Source organism: Haematobia irritans, chromosome 2, assembly GCF_050003625.1.
Source record: "Haematobia irritans isolate KBUSLIRL chromosome 2, ASM5000362v1, whole genome shotgun sequence".
In the NCBI taxonomy this organism is placed as follows: Eukaryota; Metazoa; Arthropoda; class Insecta; order Diptera; family Muscidae; genus Haematobia; species Haematobia irritans.
The window spans coordinates 98,671,495-98,696,434 of record NC_134398.1 but is presented as its reverse complement, the minus strand read 5'-3'; the positions used below and the strand labels follow the sequence as shown (position 1 = coordinate 98,696,434).

Below are 24,940 nucleotides of genomic sequence, written 5' to 3'. Positions count from 1 at the left end.
GTAGTTCATGTTAGCTGCCAGTGGCGTCAAATTATCATTTAGGAAGATCCTTGAGTTTATGTCGGTATCGATAACATCAATTTGATATCTCGCTTCGACATGTAACTTTTATACAGCTGGTCGCGTTTATATATGCTATTAAATTTTACTATGACAACCGTCTTCCTCCTGATATATGAGCATATATTTATGTCGCTATGTTGTACCTCAATATTAAGAAAATTACCAATCTTGAAAATAGCAGAATGCAAGTCCTCGTTGGACAAATCAGAAGGCATACCACTTATAAGTATATCTCCTCTATTAAGTTGTCGGCGCAACCCGTTGTTCTCCATTTCTAGCTGAGATATCTTTGTTTTAACAAAATTCTCGGTTTCTAGGTTCTTTGCTATACAACTGGATAATTCTGATTTAATATCCTTCAATTGCAACATGACATCCTCGACAACAATTTTTGAAAGCTGTTTTAAGCCAGCATCCAGTGCGGCAAGCATCTCAGTTACATTACCAGGTTGTTTATTCGGCTGCTGCTGGGAGTTGACACAAGTGAAACATCTGAAAAGTACACCACCTTTGCTTGATTTTATCAACTCAACCATGGATTCGGTCAGGGCAGCATTTTTAGAAGCCGCACAACGAACATGAAAATCAAGACCGCACGACCCACAGGTTAACATCTTAGCTCCAGAAACACACTTTTTACAACTCTCGCACTGCGTCATTTTTACACTATATTTTTGCAGTCTTTAATGTATTCCAAAATTTGCTTTTATTTTGTATTAATTGTCTGGTATGCAACAAGCGAAGTTTTTTTATGTTTTGCTTCTTTGTATATATGAAGCAGCAATAAGCGATATAAGAGATATGTATATTCTCTCGTATTTTACAGTTTTGTCTAATACACACTTGCCATTGTGCTCTCTTTAACTAAACAATTTACAACAATTCATAATCGGATCTCTTTAGTTTCAAATTGTTTTAATATGTTCTCTTGTTTGTGCAATCGTAAGATGCCACTGCAAATTAAGTAGTGTCCACTATATTATTTATTTGTTTTATTTTGTTGACATTTGTTACTTTCACAACAACCCTACGCACTAACTAGTTTTTCTAGTTTCTCTATATTATGATCTCTTTATGCATCACCATAGTTATAAGAGTTTAATCGTTTTCCTTTTATGATCTCAATTTATGACATTACACTATTGATTGTTGTAGAAGGGGCTGAAGGGTACGAAAGCGCCCAATCACATGTTATAGACGAGTTATATTTTATTGTTTTTTTTTTTATTAAAATGTTCAACAAGAAATTGATCGAAATATTCCAACTGCTAACAAACAATTTGAATCCTCTAAAACAGATGAACGAAATCTTTATTCCACGCAAATCAAAACTGAATTTACTACCGTATTTCACCGTATTTTTGGATTACTTTGAAGATCTAAGAAAAACACGTCTACTCTCGTGTCATTACGAAGAAAAGATCAATGTATATCTTATATTTGCAAAGGTTAGAAACGAAGTGTATGTTCGATTATAAAGTTAGAAACAGTTCATGTGGATAAAACAGTTATATACAATGTTAAATTGCTGAATGTAATAACCAATAGAAATTTGCCACGTATCAGGAACTTAACGAAGATCAGATGATCAGTGACAAATGATATGTTGATGTTGTAATTAAACAATCTTGCCATTCAACACTCTCACTCATTGTTTAGTTTCAACAGGCCCAATAGCTCCATATTGGTCTTAAATCGTTGGGCAACTAATGGCTTTGTAAGAATGTCTGCACGCTGTAAGTCAGTTTGAACATATTGAATTTCAATCGTTTTATTTTTTCGAAGATTTCTAATAAAATATCTTTATTCAACCGTCGAACGGAACGGACGTGTTTTTTAATAGCGGATAAAATTATCGTAATAAGTACCTACTACGAATTTCAAGTGTGGTGGGATATTAGGCCACCATGCACAGAAATTCAAAGACATCCACTGGGTTGCTAACTTCAGGGCCCAGTGGACGGGTATCGACTGTAGTTATAAATCTGGGCAATGGCCAAGAGTTAGGCCCAATTAGTCGACCTGTAGACGGGTCGACAGGTGGCGACACTATGACAAGTCGAACTTTTTCTAAGGTAACGACATCAAAAGGAGGTAATCCCTCACGAAAGAGATTCAAGGAACGCAGAAATGCTTTGTTTATCCTAAGAAGTTAGGATCAGTCGACCCAAGCACGCTGTCGGCTAAAGAAAGCGATTCTTTAAAATGGGCTCAAGGAATTCTTGAGACTGGAAAAAGGGAACGATCGCCGGATGAGCTGCCATCCTCCAAAAGGGATCAAAGATCGTTTGCCTCAGTTGCTAAAGACAGCCTTGTGATGGCTATCATTAATAAAGGAGCATTGGACGGTATGGTTCCAAAGCAAAAATGGGGGGAAATTGAGAATGCTCTGTCTGTCGTCTACTCACAGGTGCTGCAAAAGTTTCCCGGCCCAGATCCTCGACACCAAGAGGCTGGTTGGTATCAAGGACGATTTAAGCTAGTCGCATTTGAGGACCAGAGGTCTATAGAATGTTTTAAAGCTGCTCTGATACTAATTGGTGAAGTTTGGGAAGGAGCTGCTCTAGAGTTAGTCGAGAAGAAAGACATACCGGCTAGACCTAGAGCACATGCGTGGATACCTGCAAACCCTTCTGACCCTGAATCTATTTTAAATAGACTGAAACGATGCAATCCAGATCTTCCAACAGCTGATTGGAAGGTTGGCCGTTTGGATGAAGTGGATGGACCAAGACGGCATGCAGTGTTTATATTGAACACTCAGTCTTTGCCACATCTAGCAAAGTCCCAGGGCCGTGTATGTTATGGCTTTCATTATATCCAAATGAAGGTATATAAAAACGATCAGCTAAAGGATTCAGAAATGGACAAGCCTCTGTCTGAATCAGAAGTAAGCGGATCCTCTTGCGAAGTCGAGGGAGATACCAAAGTTGAAGACATGGATAGACACCGTATGCGAGAGGGGGTTTCTATTGCCTCAGAACTCAGCAAAGTTGAACCTATGGTTATTGCGAGAGTCACCGAGATCTCTGAAGAGAACATTTTTGATGACTCGATTGAAGCGGCTGATGTGACGGTTGTTGAAAATCTCGATGGTCCTACGGATCCTCCAGATAAATCTTCATCATTGTAAGGCTGCATGTGCTGCCTTAAAGGTTCTCCTGATGAAAGGGGACATAGACATAGTTCTTATTCAAGAACCATATGTTTATAGAAACAAAATATGTGAATTAAGTACTCCGGGGTTCAAACTATTGCAGTATACTGGTAATGATGTAATTCGAGCCTGTATAATTGCTAAAAACGAGCTTAACTTATTTCTGCTTCCTTCAATGTGCAATGCAGACACTGTCGTTGCCAATTTAGAAATAGCCAAATGCAAATATTGGGTATCTTCGGTTTACATGGGACATGACAGGGAGATGCCTCCATATGCCGTTAAGACCTTAGTGGTCTTAACGAAACTCATTATGGGATGCGATGCGAATGCACATCATAGTATATGGGGAAGTAGTGATACTAATGCAAGGGGAGAGTCGCTAATAGAGTTTATTTTGCGTACTAATCTGGTAGTTTGCAACAAGGGAGATGCCCCAACCTTTGTCACTAAAAACAGGCAAGAGGTTTTGGACATCACCTTGACCTCGCAAGAACTGAATGAAATGATATCTGAGTGGCAGGTTTTAAGTGAACACAGCTTCTCAGATCATCGCTACATCAGTTTCAAATTTGATGTTCATATCACCAAGACCATATTTCCGCCAAATGTTAGGAAAGCTGACTGAAATAGGTATAGGGAATCGTTCAATATGATGATACCGGAAATAACAGAGACAAATATGAGAAATTTGCAAGATATCGAACACGCAGTGGAGCGGATTACTAAGGCCTTCAACATCTCACTGAAAGCTGCATGCCCTAGAGGAAAGCCAAGGGGGAAACATCGACCACCATGGTAGTCTACGGAATTAAGTAATTAGAGGAAATCCTGCAGGAAGCTCTTTAACAAGGCAAAGTCCACCAGAGCCCCTGAGGACTGGGACGCTTACAAGAAGAATCTGAGAGGATACAAGCGAGAACTGAGAAAGGCTCAGCATAACTCTTGGAATGATTACTGCAGCAGTATTGAGAATACGTCTGAGGCTTCCAGACTACGGAAGGTTCTAGCATCCACCAACTCCGCTCCAGGTTTCATTAAAACATCGGAGGGCAATTGGACAACGTCCAGTGAGGAGACGCTGGAGGTACTATTGGACACACATTTTGCTGGAAATCAGACGGTTGAATCCCCCGGACCTGATGGAATTAGTCCGGCGGGGTTACAAGCTGTAACTGACAGAATTATCCCCTGGTTGTCTGTGATATATAAAGGATGTATCAACTTATCATATATCCCAGGAAAGTGGAGGGAAACAAAAGTCGTTTTCATACCTAAAGCGGGAAAAGCCTCTCACTCGAGGGCGAAGGATTTCCGACCAATCAGCTTATCCTCATTCCTACTTAAGACTCTGGAGAGGATGATAGATATTTATCTTAGAACTAGCATCGATTCAAGTTTGTTCTCGAAACGACAGCATGCATACTCGAAGGGCAGGTCTACTGAGACCGCACTACATGAACTAGTCAGCTTTATTGAAAGCTCACTATCTGTCAAAGAATACACAATCGTGGCGTTTCTAGACATCGAAGGGGCGTTCAATAATGTCCATCCGAGCTCGATATTAAATGGACTGACAACTCTGAATGTTGATCCATGTATACTCAGGCTGTTAGACGAACTGCTAATGAAGAGACGTATTTCTGCCACACTAGGACAAGCAAACATACAAAGGTATGTGAACAGAGGCACTCCCCAAGGAGGAGTTCTATCACCTCTACCTTGGAATGTTGCTATAAATAGCCTTCTGGTTACTCTACAAAAAGAAAGGATAAAAGTGGTGGCATACGCAGATGATGTGGCTCTGGCAGTCAGGGGAAATTCCCATCCACAATCAGAGATATTATTCAGAGGGCCCTCCGGATGACTGAGAAATGGGCGAAAGACAATGGTCTTGGGGTAAATCCTGCAAAGACAGAATTAGTCATGTACTACAAAGATCGCAAAGCTCCCACGGTTAGGCCTATTTCCTTAGGGGGTATTGAAATTCCCTTTGGTGATTGTGCAAAATACCTTGGCGTTATTTTAGACAGGAAGCTGAACTTTAAGCTTAATATTGAAGAAAGGGCGAGAAAGGCAACTGTAGCTTTGTACTCGTGCAAAAAGGCAATAGGAAAAAAGTGGGGACTAAAACCAAAAATTGTGCATTGGCTATACACGGCAGTGGTTAGACATATAATGCTATATGGTGTTGTAGTGTGGTGGCCGGCACTTCAGAAACCGACTTGTTTAGATAAAGTTCAGCGTATGGCGTGTTTGTGTATTTCAGGCTCATTCAGCAAGACAGGAACAAATTCCCTTTATGTCATGCGGCATCTATTGCCTTTAGACATTTTGGCCAAACAGTCAGCTGCAACAACGGCTGTGCGGTTGCGCGAGCTATCGTTGTGGTCGGAAAAAAGTTACGGTCACAGTTCGGTCCTCAAAATAATGCCAGATGTGCCTAACGTAGTGGATTACACTTTGGCGAGTCCACTTTTCGACAAAAAGTTTGAGACTCTAATCCCCAACAGTGAGGCGTGGTGCACACAGACCCCGGGGAATAAAGAATATATAGATTTCTACACAGATGGCTCCAAATTGGATGGACAAGTGGGGTTCGGAGTATATTCTAATGATCTGGAACTTCGAATAGCGAAAAGATTACCTAATCACTGTAGTGCTTTTCAGGCTGAAATATTAGCAATAAGAGAGGTGTTGAATTGGCTGAGAAGTAATGTTCCAAAAAATGTGGGCATTAATATATACTCAGACAGTCAACCTGCAATAAAATCCTTGGACTCTGTGTTCCTCAACTCGAAAACGGCCATCGACTGCCGCAAATCTCTCAATGAGATGGCTGAGCAGTACAATATGCACCTAATATGGGTGCCTGGCCTTAGGAACATACCGGGGAACTGCGAAGCGGATGAGTTGGCAAGGCTAGGGACTACCTTACATATTCCAGGGGAACTAGAATTTGTTGGTATGCCCCTAGCTACCTGCAAGCTCATGCTGCGTGAGAAGGCTGTTATGATGGCAAATGTTCGATGGGAGAATTGCAAGGGTTGTAACGACACCAAGCAAATATGGCCCATTTCAACTTAAACCGCACACTAGATATGCTAATGTTCTCGAGACGTCAGATATCACTCCTGATATCTGTTATAACGGGTCGCTGCCTGATAGGCGACTTTGCAAAAACTATTGGCGCGAAGTATAACGACTATTGTATGAGCTGTCATGATGCGGAGGAAAAAGAATCAATTAAACACCTCTTGTGTGAGTGTCCTGCATTTTGTGTAAAGCGCAAGCAACTTTCAGGAGCATATAGCTTCAGATTACTGGCGGATCTGGAAAACGTTAACTTAAGCAGTCTGCTAATGTTTTTGGAACAATCTGGTTGGTTCAAAAAAGAAAAATAATCAAGAAGGTTCAGCGGTTAAAACTAGAAGTGCCCATATGTAATAGGTACTTTTAGTTAATGTGGTATCACAATGGACTGAATCGTCTAAGTGAGCCTGAATCTTAATCGGGCTGCCACTTTAACCTAACCTAACCTAATAAAACCCAACCGTATATCAATGTGTTTTGTGTTGTGGTGTAATTCTGGATTCTCAATTAGACGAATTGCAGCTTTATTGTCTATGTTAAGAACTGTCGAGCTTTCAGGATATCCTACATCAGACAATAATTGTTGAAGCCAAATTGTTTCCTTAGCACCTTCACATGCACCGTATATTTTTCACCCGTTCACCAGACATGTTGCGCACCACAAAAATAATTTTTTTTTTAGTTTTTTTAAGCACTTCAGATTTGTTTGTTAAAAAATAAACATACCTGAAACATGTGCTTTCATCCTTAAGCAACATGAAATAGCGAACGCCACCAATTCCAATTTCACTCATGGGCCCACATAAATCTATATGAAAGTATTGAGCTGCTGCGGCCGGTCGTTTTTCTACTGATCCGTGCGATGAGCGATGCATTTTTCCCCGCTTACAATCTTCGCAAAAGAATTCTGCTGTATCTGTAATTCTTATGCCATCAGCTACATTTTTATTGAACATATTTTTTATTGTCGCATTATTTATGTGCCCAAGTCGGCAATGCCATTGTTGAAGTGTATTCAGATTGGCCGAATTTGCGACAGATTTTCTCCTCAACTGAAATAACATTCTATATTGATTCATTGAATCGCGAACACCCGTCGCTAATATATTATTATGTTTATCTTTCAAAACACAGCCATCTGATTGTGAGAGCCCCTTTGCTGTAGCTGATCCAGTTGAGAATAAATTTTGTTTTAGTTGTGGAACGTATTGGACATTAGAGAGAACTCGTGGAACCCAATTGTCGTTTACTAGTGCATTAATATGAATCGTACCAACACATTTAATAGGCAACTTCTCATTGTTAGCAATGTATACAAATCGATTACCATCCACCAGCTGTAAATCTGAAAACCAATCTCTATGTGAAGTCATGTGTTCTGTGGCGCCACACGGCAAGCCACACATCATTGTACGAAGCCGACTTAACATCTGATATCGACGCAATAAAAACAACTTCATAAAAATGCCTCCCTCTCTGTTTAGTGCTTTCTTGTTTTGTTTTCATTTGTTTTTTCTTTAGTCGGCAATCTCGCTCCCAATGTCCCAACTTTTGACAAAAATGACATTTTGATCTTTTCTTTCTCTCTGCTATATTATTTTTGCACTTTTCTGTTTTTACATTAAATGTTGCTTCAGACACTTCTTCACCATCGGTCTTTTTAAGCCGGTATTCTTCTAACTGTAGTTTTGCCATCAAATGTTCTATGGTTCTTCCCTCTTTGATGTTATACCACACAGTTTTGAAATTTGGATATTTGGGTGGCAAACTACTAATAATGCGAACCATTTTTATGTTGTCAGATAGTTTTTCACCTTGTGCTTCTATTTCTGCTGCTAATGAAGACAACTTCGATACATATGCTGCCACTGACTCATCATCTTGCATTTTGAGTGAGAAATATTCCTCGTATAAACACATCACCTTTACTTCACTCTGCTTGTCATGGATATTTTTAAGCTTTTCATAGACTTCGTTCGATATGGTGCACGACAATATATGATTTGCTTGGTCTTTCTCGATAGAGCTTATTAAAATGCCCATAGCTTTACCATCACGCTTCATCCAAATTTCCTTTTGGTCTTGGGCAACCGAATCATCGAATTTGGATTTGCCCTGAACAATCGAAAGTAGTCCTTGGCCTTTCAAAACCGCATCCACTTCCATAACCTATAGTTATGGGCATTGAGCCGATGAAAAATTTGGATGGATTCCTCTACCATTTCTAATAACACTATTTTTAAATAGAAAAACTACCACTTAACTTTGCAAATACTCAAACAATTTAGTTAAACTCCACTGGGCCCATAACCTGTTAATCAATGAAACGTAAGTGGGGTTTATACTTCAATGTATATCTTATATTTGCAAAGGTTAGAAACGAAGTGAAGTGTATGTTAGATAAAAAAGTTAGAAACAGTTCATGTGGATAAAACAGTTATATATAATTTGCTGAATGTAATAACCAATAGAAATTTGCCACGTATCAGGAACTTAACGAAGATCAGATGATCAGTGACAAATGATATGTTGATGTTGTAATTAAACAATGTTGCCATTCAACAGTTTCCAAACATATTATATATTCATATAATAACATATAGTTTTTTGGAAGACAACATTATTGAATTTGGATGGAAAAATACATAATGTTTGGAACTTAGACTACCCAAACATATTATATTGTTTAGACCAATATGCTTTCAAACATATTATATATTGGAAGAAATCAAATATATAAATGTTTGGGCAATACCCAAAAATGTATATGCTTGAAGCAAAATGTGTTTAGGAGTATATATTACAGAAGCGATTTTTTTTGAGGGTGTAGTCTCTATTATGAAGAAGTGACTAATCAGTAGTTTATTTATTAACAATCAATAGACTTATAGAAATTAAAATATCCTAAGATTAAGTTAGGACAAATATTCTTGTAAAATTGTTGTTTGGATTGAGGCTTTCATATATTAAAGCGAGTAAGTAAATCATGTGGTTTGAAACGGCGCAATCTTCTAGGTTGATTGGAAGTTTGAAGTAAATTACAGGCTTCGCGATTTGTATGGTTCTGTAGGCGGATAAAATGTTTTTCTGCATTTCTAGAAATTTCCTCTTTGATCGTAGTCATTTTTATGTCTCAGTGGAGGTCACTATTTCGGACATACCATGGAGCGTTTAGTGCACTTCTTATCAGTTTGTTTTGAAACCTTTGTATTTTCTCGATAGAACTGTTTACCGCACATCCCCATAGTTGAATGCCATATAACCACATTGGTTTTAATGCTTGCTTATATATTAAGAGTTTATTATCTGTTGGCAGGACTGAATTTTTTCCGATTAACCAGCTTAGTTTGCGGTATTTAATATTTAGTTCTTCGCACTTTTATCAATATGAATTTTGCAATTTTATTTAGAATCCAGTGTAAACCCAAGACATTTTGCTGAGTTTGAAAAAGGCACTTCTTCATTGCTTACATTTAGGGGTTTGTACGGGTTTGAGGCAATTTTCGCAAAGTCAACATGAACAGATTTGCTACTGTTGAGCTTTAGACCCCAGTTTTTCGTCCATTGGTGAACCTTGTTTAAAGATGCCTGGAGGCTATGTACGGATACCTCTGTATTTTTTCCAGTTGACATTAAAACTGTGCAAATGTTCCAATGAAACAATCTTCGTTAACAGGCATATCGTGAGTGTAAAGTAAATACAGCATAGGTCCAAGTGTACAGCCCTGCGGAACTCATACAGATATTGGATATAGATTAGTAAATTCATTATCATGGCATACTCTATAAAATCGATTGCTCAGGTATGAGCTAAGAATCTCACAATAATTCTTTGGAAGTAATCTGCTGAGCTTTAGAAGGAGACCATCATGCCATACTCCATCAAAAGCTTTGGAAATGTCCAAGAATACAGCGGAGCAAACTTGTTTTTTCTCGAAGGCTTTTTCAATATTATCGGTGACTCGATGTACTTGTTCGATAGTCGAGTGATTTTTCCGGAATCCAAATTGATGATCCTGTATTTTTTCGAGACAATAAATGATTCCAGTCTTCTGCAAAAGTGTTTTTCGAATAGCTTACCAATTACTGGAAGCAGAGATATTGGTCTGTATGAATTGGGATCGTGCGGTGTTTTCCCCGGTTTTTGTATCATGACCACATCTGCAACTTTCCAGCAAGTTGGAATATATTTAATTTTTAGGACGGCGTTCATTATTGTGGTTAGACGCATAAATCCATGGTATGGTAAATTTCTTAGGATATCTCCCTTTATTTTATCGGAACCACCAGATTTTTTGATCTTGATTTGATTCACTGCATCATAAACTTCTTTAATAGTTGGAGTTTTTGTTGGAACTTAGATTGGACACATACTTGTGGAATGTACGGTCATTATCTTGTTTTACTAATCTGCTAAGTTTTTTTGAAGCATCGTTTAACACTCTTTTATCCTCTGGAGTTTGTTGCCATTTTCCTAATCCTTCTTTTATACTTTACTTGATTTACTATGTATTGGGGATACTGAGGCGTATTTGTTTGAATACTTGGTTCTGGTGTACTCTCCCAGGCCGCTTGTTGTATCACCTTTGTAAAAGCATCGACTTCTTTCTCAATATCATTTGGATTGTAGATGGGCGAATATTTAATAGACGTGGTAATTATGTGACGAAAGTAATCCCAGTCGGTTCTGTTGGTTGTTAGGTTGAAATTAGTTTGTTTATTAGTTGCTTCACTTAGATAATGAAGATATATAGGAGAATGGTCAGAACTGAGTTCATGTCCATCTTCAATTATCAGTTTATTTTCCGGTATTTTTCTAGTAATAAAAAAGTCAATCAGATCAGGAGTTTTAGACACGCCTGGTGGCCAGTAAGTTGGCTTACCGGTGAATATTACTGTACATCCTGTATTCATAATTGCACGATGTAACTCTCTGCCCTTTGGTGTGGTCAATCTAGAGCCCCATTGTGTGTTCTTAGCATTGAAATCCCCTGCCATAATAAAAATATGTTTATGTGAATTTAGCATGTCTTTGTACTGATCAAGTTTTATATTATGTCGTGGTGGACTGTAAACAGATGAAACTGATACCAGCGTTTTGTTTATGTCAATTGTTACAGTTGTAACTTGAAATTCCTCTACCGATATAGTATTTTCAAGCAAATGTTTAATGCGCTTTACAGACTATCAGTTATTCCGGACGACAGTGCTCGTGTCGAACATATCCCATATATTCTGCACATTATAAGTTAAGTCCGAAGGCATAATCGATAATACTGCATGTTTATGGAATCGATAACACATTTGCTGATTATTTAGTCATCGCCGACAAGTCGTATTGATGCGACACACTGTCAATTTTTTTCAAACAGCCTGAAATACATCGTAGTCTTTAATTTTCTGGAATGAATATTTAACAAAATGCGTCTCGCTTATGAGACATATATCAATATTTTTTTCACATAAAATGTACCGAAGTTCATATATGTGTTTTCGGAAACCATTTGCATTCCACTGCATAACTTTTATTAATGTCTGTATCTATTAAAGTGTGTTGAAAAAATTCTCCTCTAACAAGCTTAAGCGGCTGTCTAAGCACTTGTTAAATGAGTCAATTGACTCCAATTTGGATAGGATAGTTTCGTTGGTAACTTTTTGTGCGTTTACCGGTTGAGCGTTTTTGTTTTTGACTGTGTCAGAGTACAAATTAGTACACCCAGAAAAAAGTGCCTTCGAAACTAAAGGAAAAAATTTTCATCAACATAATTTATCCATTTTATTTCCATTAAAGTACATTTTTGTGAGAAATAATAAAATTTACTCGTTTCAGTAAAAAAATCCTAAACTGTAAGCAGTTAGGAATAGTTCATTAACTAGAATAAGGCATGGAGTTTTACTCATACTGTTTTCTTCGCTGGGTATAAGAATTTCCTACTGAACAAGAAAATTTTATTCACCGATAACAAAGCATTCGTAAAAATAAACAAAAAACGAACTAAAACCAAGTTTCCTCAAAATTAGTAAAATTTCTTATAAAATGATAATTGCGACTTCCTTTATAATAGAAACTTTTTCATATATACGAACAACACTTGGCTTAGAAAAATATTTTAGTTCATTCGTACTAAGAAGTATGCAATCCTTTCAAAACTTAAGGAAACAAACTTGTTACTTGTTGTTATCGTCTACCTGTAATCGATACCTGTCATCGTAATCGATGTGTTTGCGCGTGGGTGTAATCGATATGTTTGCGCGTGGTTTGTTTTCTTAGTTGGAATTGCGTTGTTGTGGTATACGGAGAGATTGTTAAAAAATAATATGGTAAAACAATATTTGTTATTTTAAATTAGTGAGAAAATTTTTCGTTTTTTGAAAATAAATCTATCAATGTCGTGATGGTGTATAAAGGAAGAAAACACCAGCAGAATAACAACCCTTTCATTTGTCTTCATTTTGGAATCTTCAAATATCACGTAATATTCAGTGACGCTAACCTTTTGTAACAAAAATGTTTTATCATTTTTTATATTTGTAGGTATTGAAATTGTAAAAGGTGGACAAAATCGTTAGGAAGCAACTTATTAAAAGTGAAAAGTACAAGAAGAAGATGAAAAAGTGCGTTTTACAGTTGATAATATCACATGGAAATTGGAAATAGTGGAATAATAAACTAATATTTCAAGGACAGTCGATGCTGTTGATTCTTAATAAATATATTCAATATATTAATAAAACATGTCTTTTATTGAAGATAAAATTGCTTATATAAATAAATAAAATTGTATTTAAAAACGAAGGCAAGCAGTTCTAATTATGAAGTAAAAGTTTTACCACAAATATGTAAGATTTGTCCAAATGAATGAAAAAATTTCAATAAAATCAATCCATATATGAATTCAAATCAGTTAAATTTATTCATTCTGTAGTATAGTGGTACATAAATATAGGAAAATGTTAACTAATATATGGAATGCATTATACCTAATTTCTTCGAAAATCACATCGTTCAAACAAATAAAAATGTCTTTGGCGCTATACGAAGTTCAACTTTCTTCACAATGAGTTCATTTTAACTTAAAGAAGTGGTCACTTTTTTCTGGGTGTAATTCTGAGTTGATTTGTTTTTGATGTATTTTGCGGGGTAGTTGGAGTTTGTTCATTTCTTTGTGGTCCATTATTGTTTTGGAGCCGATTTTCAGCGTTTTGAACACGTTTATGGAGTTTTTGCTTTTGATTACGCAACTTTTTAAGTTCCTTAGCGACAATACATCCTCTATAGCTCACAGGATGTTGTTCACCGCAATTACAGCATTTCGGAAGAAAAACGGACGGTTTTTTCGCAATTTTTTGTTTCGTGTTTGCCTGCGCATTTAGCGCACCTTGGTTGTTTAGAGCAGTAATTCTTTGTATGATTATATCCCTGACAGTTCTTACATTGGGGAATAGCTTTTAGAAGTTTGATGGCTTCTATTTTGACAATGGTGTTCAAAATTTGCTTTATTTCATATATATCTTTTATATTCTCCGAAGGATGGAAGCTTAGAATAAATGTATAGAGGGGACTCTTCGTATAGTGATGAGTTTTGTTAAAAGCATTCAAAATATTGAAGCCTTGTTCTTTCAGATCCGAAATAATTTCGATAGGGCTGCAAGAGTGATGTAGGGTTTTCGCTACCACATGCGTATAGTAATAAAATCTATGTGAAGGATTTTCCACACGACGAGATAACATCAAACACTTATCTATAATTATAATAAGAAGTATTTTACTTTTTAGTTTATAAGTCATTGTAAATTTAACAATAAATTGTGTTTCCACTAAGCCATCGTGGCGAGTACATCGTTTCCTTTTCTTCGTTCGCCTGTGTCTTCGATGCACAACTAGGAGTCGACCCAATAAGTCGATTAATCTTCGAATCGTTACCTAAGGAAAATAAGCACTGCTGCCCTACCGCACTCCTTGCTACGGTGAGACAACGGTTTTGGCCTATCAAAGGAAAGTATTTGGCTCGGGAAACTGTTCACAAATGTATACAATATGCAAGATCGAAACCAAAGCTTCTGAAACAAATTATGGGAAACTTGCCAGAAACAAGAGTAACGCAAACCAATCTGGGTACATTTGAAAACAAGAGGAAAACGACCTCGAAGGCATACCTTGCGCTGTTTTGCTGCTTTTCAACAAAGGCCGTGTACCTAGAACTTGTGACGGATCTTACAACCGATGCATTCATTGGGGCGCTGAAAGGATTAATCGGTCGAAGAGGCCATTACCAAAATCTATATTGTGATAACGCTACCAACTTCGTGGGAGCAAAAAATCAACTCGCAAAGCTGTAAACCTCGTTATTCTCGACGGCAGCTCAAGAAAAAATACAACGAGAATGTGCAACTAGAAACATTACTTTCCATTTCATACCTCCGCGATCTCCTCATTTCGGTGGACTTTGGGAAGCAGCTGTAAAATCCGCTAAAGGTCTTCTGATAAACGAAATATTGAGCGCTTTCTGGACTTATGAAGATATGGAAACCATTGTCATAGAGGTGGAAGCGATACTAAACTCGATCCTAATGACGCCTTCGGGCCATTTTTTGATTGGAGAGCCTCTAACTGCTCAAGTAGACGTCACAGCACAAGCAACATCATCAACCTTAGCAAAACGCTGGGAATTAGTATCCCGAATAAAACATCAATTCTGGAAAAAAATGATCCCAGGAATATCTCAATGAACTCCAGCAGCGTAACAAGTGGCAAACTACGAGGGCGGTTCGGAAACTTCTTAGCCTATCAATAAAAGAGTTTTTCAAAAATATTTTTATTTTTCAATATAAACTCCTGAAACTTCAATACACTTAGTCTAGCAATTCTATCCCTTGATTAAAATAGTTTTCCTCAAGGTCTTAAAAATAGTGGTTTACTACTGTAATTGCATCTTCATTTGAGGTAAAACGCTTGCCAGCAAGGATTTTTTTTTTCATTTGGGAACAAGTAAAAGTCACTGGGAGCTAATCAGGTGGGCGGTCAAGAAACTCGTACTTTAATTCGTTGATTTTAGCCATTGTTAAAACACCCTTGTGCGATGGTGCGTTGTCTTGTTGAAAAATTATTTTTTTGTGTTGTAAGCCAGGACGTTTTTCTCGAATTTGTACATTTAATTGATCCAAAAGGTTGCAATGGTACTCTGAATTTATTGTTTTACCCTTTTGCAGATAGTCAATCAATAAAATACCGTTGAAGTCTCAAAAAACCGTTGCCATAACCTTACCAGCCGATTGAATTGTTTTTGCCCTCTGTGGGGCACTTCCTCCAGCTTCAGTCCATTGTTTGGATTGTTCTTTTGTCTCTGGAGTATAGTGGTGGATCCATGTCTCATTAACAGTTATGAAACGACGCATCCATTTTATTTGGCTTAAAACGATCGAAACAATCTTGAGAAATGTTCATTCTTATGTGTTTTTGATCGACTGTTAACAGATGCGGCACCCATCTTGCAGAAAGCTTTTTCATCTGTAGTTCTTCATGCGAAATTAAATGGACTCGATCATTTGAGATTTCCACGATATTAGCAATTTCACGCACTTTTATTCGTCGATCATTTAATACCATATCATGAACTTTGGCTACAATTTCTTTTGTTGCTGTTTTGGACGTCCAATACGTGGTTCATCTTCAGTGCTTGTACGACCACGTTTAAATTCAGCAACCCAATTTTTTTACTGTTGCATATGAAGTAGCACTTTCACCTAACACATTCACCATATCATTATGAATTTCTTGTCCCGATAAACCTTTTTATACCCACCACCATGGAATGGCGACGGGAGTATAATAAGTTTGTCATTCCGTTTGTAACACATCGAAATATTGATTTCCGACTATATAAAGTATATATTCTTGATCAGGGAGAAATTCTAAGACGATATAAGCATGTCCGTCTGTCTGTCTGTTGTAATCACGCTACAGTCTTCAATAATGAAGCAATCGTGCTGAAATTTTGCTCAAACTCGTCTTTTGTCTGCAGGCAGGTCAATTTCGAAGATGGGCTATATCGGTCCAGGTTTTGATAAAGTCCCCATATAAACCGACCTCCCGATTTGGGGTCTTGGGCTTCTAGAAACCGTAGTTTTTATCCAATTTGCCTGAAATTGGAAATCTAGAGGTATTTGAGGACCATAAAAAGGTGTGCCGAAAATGGTGAGTATCGGTCCATGTTTTGATATAGCCCCCATAGGTTAGGTTAGGTTATATGGCAGCCCGATGTATCAGGCTCACTTAGACCATTCAGTCCATTGTGATACCACAGTGGTGAACTTCTCTCTTATCACTGAGTGCTGCCCGATTCCATGTTAAGCTCAATGACAAGGGACCTCCTTTTTATAGCCGAGTCCGAACGGCGTTCCACATTCCAGTGAAACCACTAAGAGAAGCTTTGAAACCCTCAGAAATGTCACCAGCATTACTGAGGTGGGATAATCCACCGCTGAAAAACTTTTTGGTGTTCGGTCGTAGCAGGAATCGAACCCACGACCTTGTGTATGCAAGGCGGGCATGCTAACCATTGCACCACGGTGGCTCCTATATAGCCCCCATATAGACCGATTTCCCAATTTTACTTCTTGGGCTTCTAGAAACCGTAGTTTTTATCCAATTTGCCTGAAATTGGAAATCTAGAGGTATATGAGGACCATAAAGAGGTGTGCCAAAAATTGTGAGTATCGGTCCATGTTTTGGTATAGCCCCCATATAGACCGATTTCCCGATTTTACTTCTTGGGCTTCTAGAAACCCTAGTTTTTACCCATTTTCCTGAAATTGGAATTCTAGAGGTATTTGAGGACCATAAAGAGGTGTGCTAAAAATGGTGAGTATCGGTCCATGTTTTGGTATAGCCCCCATATGGACCCATTTCCCGATTTTGCTTCTAGAAAGTGTATTTTCTATTCGAGTTGCCTGAAAGTTAAAATCTAGAGGTATTTTAGGACCATAAATGTGTGTGCCGAAAATGGGGTGTACCGGTCCATGGTTTGTTATAGCCCCCATATAGACCGATTTTACTTCCTGGTCGTCTAGAAACTATATTTACAATCCGAGTTGCCTGAAATTGGAAATCTATATGTATTTTGGGAGCATAAAGAGGTGTGCCGAAAATGGTGATTATCGGACCATGTTGTGGTATAGCCCCCATATAGACCAATATCCCGATTTTTCTTCTTGGGCTTCTAGAATCCGTAGTTTTTATCTAATTTGGCAGAAATTGGAAATCTACAGGCATTCTAGGGCCATAAAGAGGTATGTCAAATATATTGTGTATCGGTTAAGTTTTTGATATAGCCCCCTTCATAAGCGTAGGAAGGCCTCTGGGGAGGGGGCTTAGACCCCCCCAGAAAAATTTTAGCCCCCCCCCAGAGTTTGAAACTCTATTTATGATTTTCCATTTTTCAATAAATGTCAATAGTTTGTTTTAATTTTTATAAAAATTAAACAAGTATATACAATCGCACAAAGTTCCGCTAAAGACTTTCATGAACAATCGAATTACTTGGGTTGTGGTAGCAGTTGCCGATGGCAATGTTTCAAGTCAGATATTTATGAAATAAAGCTGTGGTTGAACTTATGATTGATTTAGTTTAGTCAATTTAATTAAACAAATAGTAATTGATATTAAAACTATTTTTTCATAAATTAATATCTTAATAATGCTGCGAAAAAGCGTCGCCAAAAAAGTAGTGAAAATGTTCTTTTTGGTCTAGAAGTGGTGCAAAATTGGCGGAGAAGCAATGAATGTAATATGAGCTGGTCATGGGACAAATGTCCACCGTTTCAACAGCCGTTGCAATGAATTTGCATCACTTCTTAATGTGAGATCCGAATTCAGTGTTTTGAATGTGAATTAAAAAATTTTGTGATATTTTCCTAAATAAATAATTTTTATAATTTTTTGAAACGTTTTTCCTCGAACAATTTCCAAAATTATCGATTTTTCTATAATGGATTTAACAGTTTTGTGGCAAAATTTGAATAATTTGTACCAATTTATTTATTCTTACTCTTTTTTTAAACTATTTGAAAAAAAAGAAAACAAAAAATTACACATTAAAATATGAAAAAATCAAGTAAAAAAACTTCCTGTGTAGTTAAAATAATTGAGGACATTTTTGGAAGTGCTTTAGAACAACTCACAATTTTTTTGCTGGGAAAAGTGTGGAACTACTTTTAGTTGCTTTATTATAAATTAATTGACGAGTTATTTTGATGTCTAATTTTTTATTAAATTTTATGAAATAAAACATTAATTGAACCTATAAGTTCAGTCCATAAATTTTTAGCTAGGGGGGCTATAGCCCCCCCTAGGAAAATTGTCTAGCTACGCTAATGGCCCCCTTATAAATCGGCCCACTGATTTGGGGTTTAGATTCTGGAACTACAATAGATTTGGTGAATATTGTGTGTATCACTCCATGTTTTTGGCATAGCCCCCATCAGACCGATATCTCGATTAAACTCCTAGGTTTAATCGGTATATTAATTTTAAATTTGGTCCGATTGTTGGAACAAATGGAATTTGGTTGATTTTAGTCCATTTGCGTCAAATCGTAAATTAATCAAAATTTTTAAAATTTTGGCTAAATTTTCTATAGACATAAATTTTTTGCTACATTTTCTACAGAAATAAACTTTTGGCTAAATTTTCTATTAAATTTGTTACATTTTCTATAGAAATACAATTTGGACAAATTTTTCTATAGAAATAAAATTTGGACAAAATTTTCTATAGAAATAAAATTAGGTCAACATTTTGTATAGAGATAAAATTTTAACTTTTTTAAATTTAAAATTTTAACACTCAAACACAAAGTTGTTCTTATAAATCCAGAATCTGATCTAGTCTTCATGAGTAAAATCTTTACATTTATCTCCAGGAAGCGTATTGGTTGAACTGATCTGCTTGGGAAAATTTCTGTCATAAACCCCTCAGAAATTTTCTAATGAGACTAGTATATTAGTTAGATTCATGGTGGTGGGTATTTAAGATTCGGCCCGGCCGAACTTACTGCTGTATATACTTGTTTATGTATATTTAATGACAGCACACATTTCTAATTTTTCCATTGTAAAAAAAATGCGGATGCGTCTTTTTTGAACACCTGTTTGTATATGAAGGAGTTGCCAGATCGAAACAAAATTTAACATGTGTTCATAACAGAGATGGAAGTTTCCGAAACACTTAACTTTTTTCTCTTTACGAGTATACCGCGCTTTTTGTGCTCAAAATCTGCAATTGGGCACCATAGTAGTAATTGAAGGCAACTTGCTTGTCATGAACTGGCGACTTGGTAAAGTCATTGAAACTTTTCCAGGGTCAGATGGTTTCGTCAGGACAGCTGCGGTACAACATCAACGGGTATCATTAAGCGAGCCATCCACCTTCTTGCTCCTCTCCCTCTAGAACAACCTAACAACGAAAGAGAAGATAATTCGCTTCCGCTCGACCAAAACGCCGCATCCAGCGACAATCCAAAGACAATGACTCACCACCCCCAAAATGTGCCAAACGCTTATGCGAGCCTTTCAAAATTATTCACGACCCCTCCTAGGTGCCGCAGTATGTTTATTCTCCATGATTTCTTTATTTTGTTTGGCAAAATGAAACAAATCTCAAATCGAATAAAAATTACACACACAATAATTATTTTTTTATTTCAATCACGAATATAATTTTTTTAATTGAAATGTCTTCAATCACGAAAATGCTAATTTAAATCACCCATGAAACCAACACGATTTTCAATTAAAAATGTAATTGAATTTGTCACGAAATCAATTAAATGTGTGATTGAATCAATTGAAAAAATGATTGATTTTTTACAATAAATTCAATCAATGTTTTAATTAAATCAATTAAAATTTTAATTAATCAATCAATCAACTATTTGGTTGATTCAATTAAATAATTAATTGATATTGGCAATAAATTTCAGTCAAAAATTAATATATTGCGCACCCAAAATCTTCTTTAATTTTGTTTGAAATAAAAGAAAATATGCTTTTCTCATAAAAAATATTCAATATTTTATTATGCTAAACAAGAGAATTTGGTTCTTGTTATTTGTGTGTTTTGTTCTAACATAACACATACAATTACGATCAATAACAACTATAGAATAAAAATAAAAAAACTATATAAATCATTATCCAATAACCCTGTCAGCATGTAGATGCGCCTAGATTTCCAATAAATCTGCAGACTGTAAGCTAAATTAGTTTCTCTGAAAGTAAACATAATAATTAGACCTTTTTTAATTAAAAGTTAATTTTGTTAAACATTACCTGCATAGAATATCAAGTTGAATTCTTAGTTCCAGGTTGCAGAGTTATAATCTTCTTTTGCCATTGTAGTCTTTTAGCATAAAAGGCGTATTGAGGGGCTCGGCAAGTTTCTTTTTAGTTGCAATTACATTTCTAAATTTCCAAAAATTGATTAAAAATTGAACCAGAGACCAGAGACAAAAATAATGGCAAAGCAATATAATATTTGGAATTATATTGATACATTGCAAATTCTGGAAATAAAAAATATAAATGAAACGCATATTTTTATTATACACATTTATTGCTATTTTCGAGTATTTTTCATATTTTGGGCTCAAACTGAAAAAAAAACAGGTAAAACAAACATAGAACTTCGTTTGGCAAATCAACTTCATCTTCCAACACATCCATGCCGCTAGGCGTGAAAAATGTTACAATTTTATTAAAACATCAATACAGTACCCAACTTTTGATTACACAAATATTCTGTATACTAGATGATTTTGTATTAAAATGATGAGGTAATTCATTGACCAATTTGACGAAGAAAATGTTCATTAAAAGAAAATAATTTTATATTTTCATAAAAGAGTATATTATTTTAGTCTGTTTAATATAAATAGACTTCAATGGAACTTTTTTTTCACATTTCACAATTGCTTACTTTCAATAAATGTAGATTGTGTTCCATTTTTACAATACCGCAAAACACAAACGCAGGTAATTCCAAATGGATTCTTTCATATATTTTGTCAGTCCTTTACCGCATGACCATTTGTTGTTGCACACTTTTTTTTATTTCAACCCTTTTGTATGACTTGTTATTGTATTCAAAATATTTATGCACACATTTCGAACGCAGCAGACAGAATGTCGCCAATCATGTTTTTCAATTTAAGCGAAAAACAAAAACCCAACCGATCGTTACGAGTTACTTCCACAGGCTGAATAAATACACATTCTCTTCACTGAAAAAAATATTGTCGTGAGATCAAAGATTTCGTGTCTTTAAAATACGAATGCAAATTTTGCGTAGCATAGAAGGCGCATTTCTCTACACGCAAAAAAATAATTCTTTCCTCCCAAACGAAATTTTAGACAAACAAAGTTCGTTTCGCATTTGCTTTTCGTTGAAAGGAAGTGTATTTGGAAGAAAAGTATATACTTTTTGTGATAAACGTTTATTCTTTTCCAGGATGTAAAAACAATTCGATAAAGACTAACTCAAAAAAAAAATTTTTCTGGCTAATTGCATTTTCCCTCACATTTTTCTCACTTCCACGAAGTTTTTTAGTTCTTAGCACCTTTTTCTGTAATACAAACAATGTAGAAGAAATTATAAGATTTTATAAATTTTTAAAATTTTTTTTTTACCTTTCGCCTGGACGGAGAATCGAACCGCGGACCATCCAATTTGTAAGCCAACACACTATCCACTGAGCCATGTAGCCGTTGTTGTCATCAATAGACAATTACCCATATCAGTTATATTTATATAGCATAGCTTGCGGCGCCCACGAGCCGATTAAACAAAGTTTATTTAACAGAAAAATACATTTAGTTGGGCACCTTAGAGCAGTGGTTGCTACGTCCGACTTGCATGCCAAGGGTCGTGGGTTCGATCCCTGCTTCGACCAAAGTTTTTTTTTTTTTTTTTTACATATATTCCAACTACGGTCGGAAGATTCCGAAAAAATGTTCAACATTACGTTCTACTATATAAAATTTTTACTATGAACTGTAAAATGTGTCTTATTAAAGACCTACATTTAGAAAAGAACAGTGTTTGATATAAACGAAATGGACTGTGTTGTTGGTTCAAAAATAACTTTTTTTATTAAAAAAATAAAAATTTTGTAACAAACGAATTTTTTTGGTGATAAAAATGTATACTTTTCGAAGCAATTCAAAAAACTCTAACAAAAGAAAAACGTTTTCGGTACACGTTTTCCAAACGTTTTTTTTTCTTTGCGTGTAATATAAAGTTTTTTTCCTTGTCCAAAAGTCCATAAACTTTTGAATGAAGTCGTATTGTCCTTATGATTAAGTGATTTGGCTTAAAAATGGGTATCATAACATGAAAGAAAAAATGTTTGGGCTAAGGTTAACTTGACTTTAATAATTCAGAAAAATTCTTTAAATTTAACGAAATTGTCTTTAAATTTGTTGTCTTTTTGCATCTTGACTACAAAGGAATAAATCGTTCAAATATAGGACATGTTTTTCAACACTTTATTTTAAAGAAGCTTTTTACTTGAAACATAGCATAATTTCTACTGGAATTCGAGTTTTAACTTGGAAAATAAAGTTGTCGTTAACTCCTTTTTAAAGGACTTTGATAGCATATGAAAAAAAGCTGAGAAAGCGAAAAATTAAAATTTGTTTCCTAGAAGCAAGTACACAAAACCCAAATTTAAAAGAGAATTGTGTCTTAAAAGTATCCCTACTTGTATTCTCCGCTTCTTTGGCTCGGAATCAATGCCAAATTTTTTAAAGTAAAGACAAAATCTTTGGAACTGGGCATGCCTTTTTTTCAGTGTTGTTCTCTTTTCGCTCTTTCTCTCCATCGTAAATTTCAATTACAAATGTAATTATATCAATCACATGGTTAATTGGGAACGGAACAATTGTCAATCACGTGTGTAATTGAAAATTATTTCCGAATTGATTAACAAATTAATTGAATCAATTACTATTTTAATTGGAAATTTAACAAATATCAATAATTTTTAAAATTGGGTTTTATTCGGATTTGATTAAATAATTAATTGAATCAATCAACACATTAATTGAATCCGTTTCCAAATTAAATTAAGTGTTTAATTGAAAAAATTTCGGTGACAATTTTTTGTGTGTACAAATCTTCTCCCCATTCCATTCCCATTCTTCCCATATTTTACCCAATCAAAACGTGGTAATTCATACGTCAGGTATTGAATGGCACACGGAAGAAAATTTACCTTGCGTATGCTATTCAAGCTACCAGCCAAACAGTATGAAATTCAAAGCCAATGACGGCTTCATATGGAAAAGAGTTCAACTGCAGCATAAGCCATTCCGGCCAAAAAAATAATTGAACTATTTTCTTTCTTCTTTTGTTGTTGTTGTTATTATTACTTTCATCGTATTTACTATTAGTTTTAAGGCAGAAAAAAATTAATAAAGATGATCACTACGTTTAAAAACCTTTGTGTTTTAACCAGGGATCCGGAGCGGTCCATTTTTTCGCTCCGCTCCCGCTCCGGAGAAAAGAAAAACCGCTCCGCTCCGAGAAAAAAAAAATCGCTCCGTTCCTCTTCGAGAAAATTATAGTATAAATATAAATTATAGTATAAATTATATATATATATATATATATATATATATATATATATATATATATATATATATATATATATATATATATATATATATATATATATATATATATATATATATATATATATATATATATATATATATATATATATATATATATATATATATATATATATATATATATATATATATATATATATATATATATATATATATATATATATATATATATATATATATATATATATATATATATATATATATATATATATATATATATATATATATAAATTTGTATTACCACCACGGTTGCCGCAGTTGGTAGAATTCTACCCAAAATAGTAATCTTTTTTGTTAAATCTCTCTAAAAATAAAATTTTGGAAAAAGCTCTTACATAAGAATGTTGCTCGATTTTTACAAATTTGGATTTATTACCCACACTATTTGAACGATTTTCTCTTTTTTAATAATGTACTCAATATTAGTGGCATACTAACTCCGTAGGTGCAATATCAACACAGCCAGTGTTGCTAGAAGTTGGGGAAATTCACTATATGTTGGGTTTTTCTAATATTTAGCGTCTTGTACACTGAAAAAAATATTGTCGTGAGGTCAAAGATTTCATGTCTTTAAAATACGAATACAAATTTTGCTTAGCATAGAAGACGCATTTCTCTAAAATAAAGTTATTTTCCTTGTCCAAAAGTCGATAAGCTTTTCAATGAAGTCGTATTGTCCTTATAATTAAGTGATTTGACTTAAAAATGGGTATCTTAACATGAAAGAAAAAATTTATAGGCTAAGGTCAACTTGACTTTAATAATTTAGAAAAATTCTTTAAATTTAATGAAATTGTCTTTAAATTTGTTGTCTTTTTGCATCTTGACTACAAAGCAAAAAATCGTTCAAATATAGGACATGTTTTTCAAAACTTTATTTTAAAGAAGTTTTTTACTTCAAACATAGCATAATTTCTACTGGAAGTCGAGTCCTAATTT

The 24,940-nt window shown here is 35.3% G+C and overlaps 1 protein-coding gene and 1 long non-coding RNA gene across 5 annotated transcripts in view; one reads left to right on the top strand and one right to left on the bottom strand.

The window, feature by feature from the left end:
- Positions 1-24,940, top strand: part of GramD1B (GRAM domain containing 1B) — a 340,270-nt gene that overhangs the window by 148,268 nt on the left and 167,062 nt on the right. The window lies entirely within an intron of this gene.
- Positions 20,359-21,548, bottom strand: LOC142223446 (uncharacterized). Its single transcript, XR_012718735.1, has 3 exons — positions 21,288-21,548; positions 20,642-20,874; positions 20,359-20,580 (listed from the first exon to the last, which is right to left on the bottom strand). It is a non-coding gene; the product is annotated as an uncharacterized LOC142223446 (long non-coding RNA).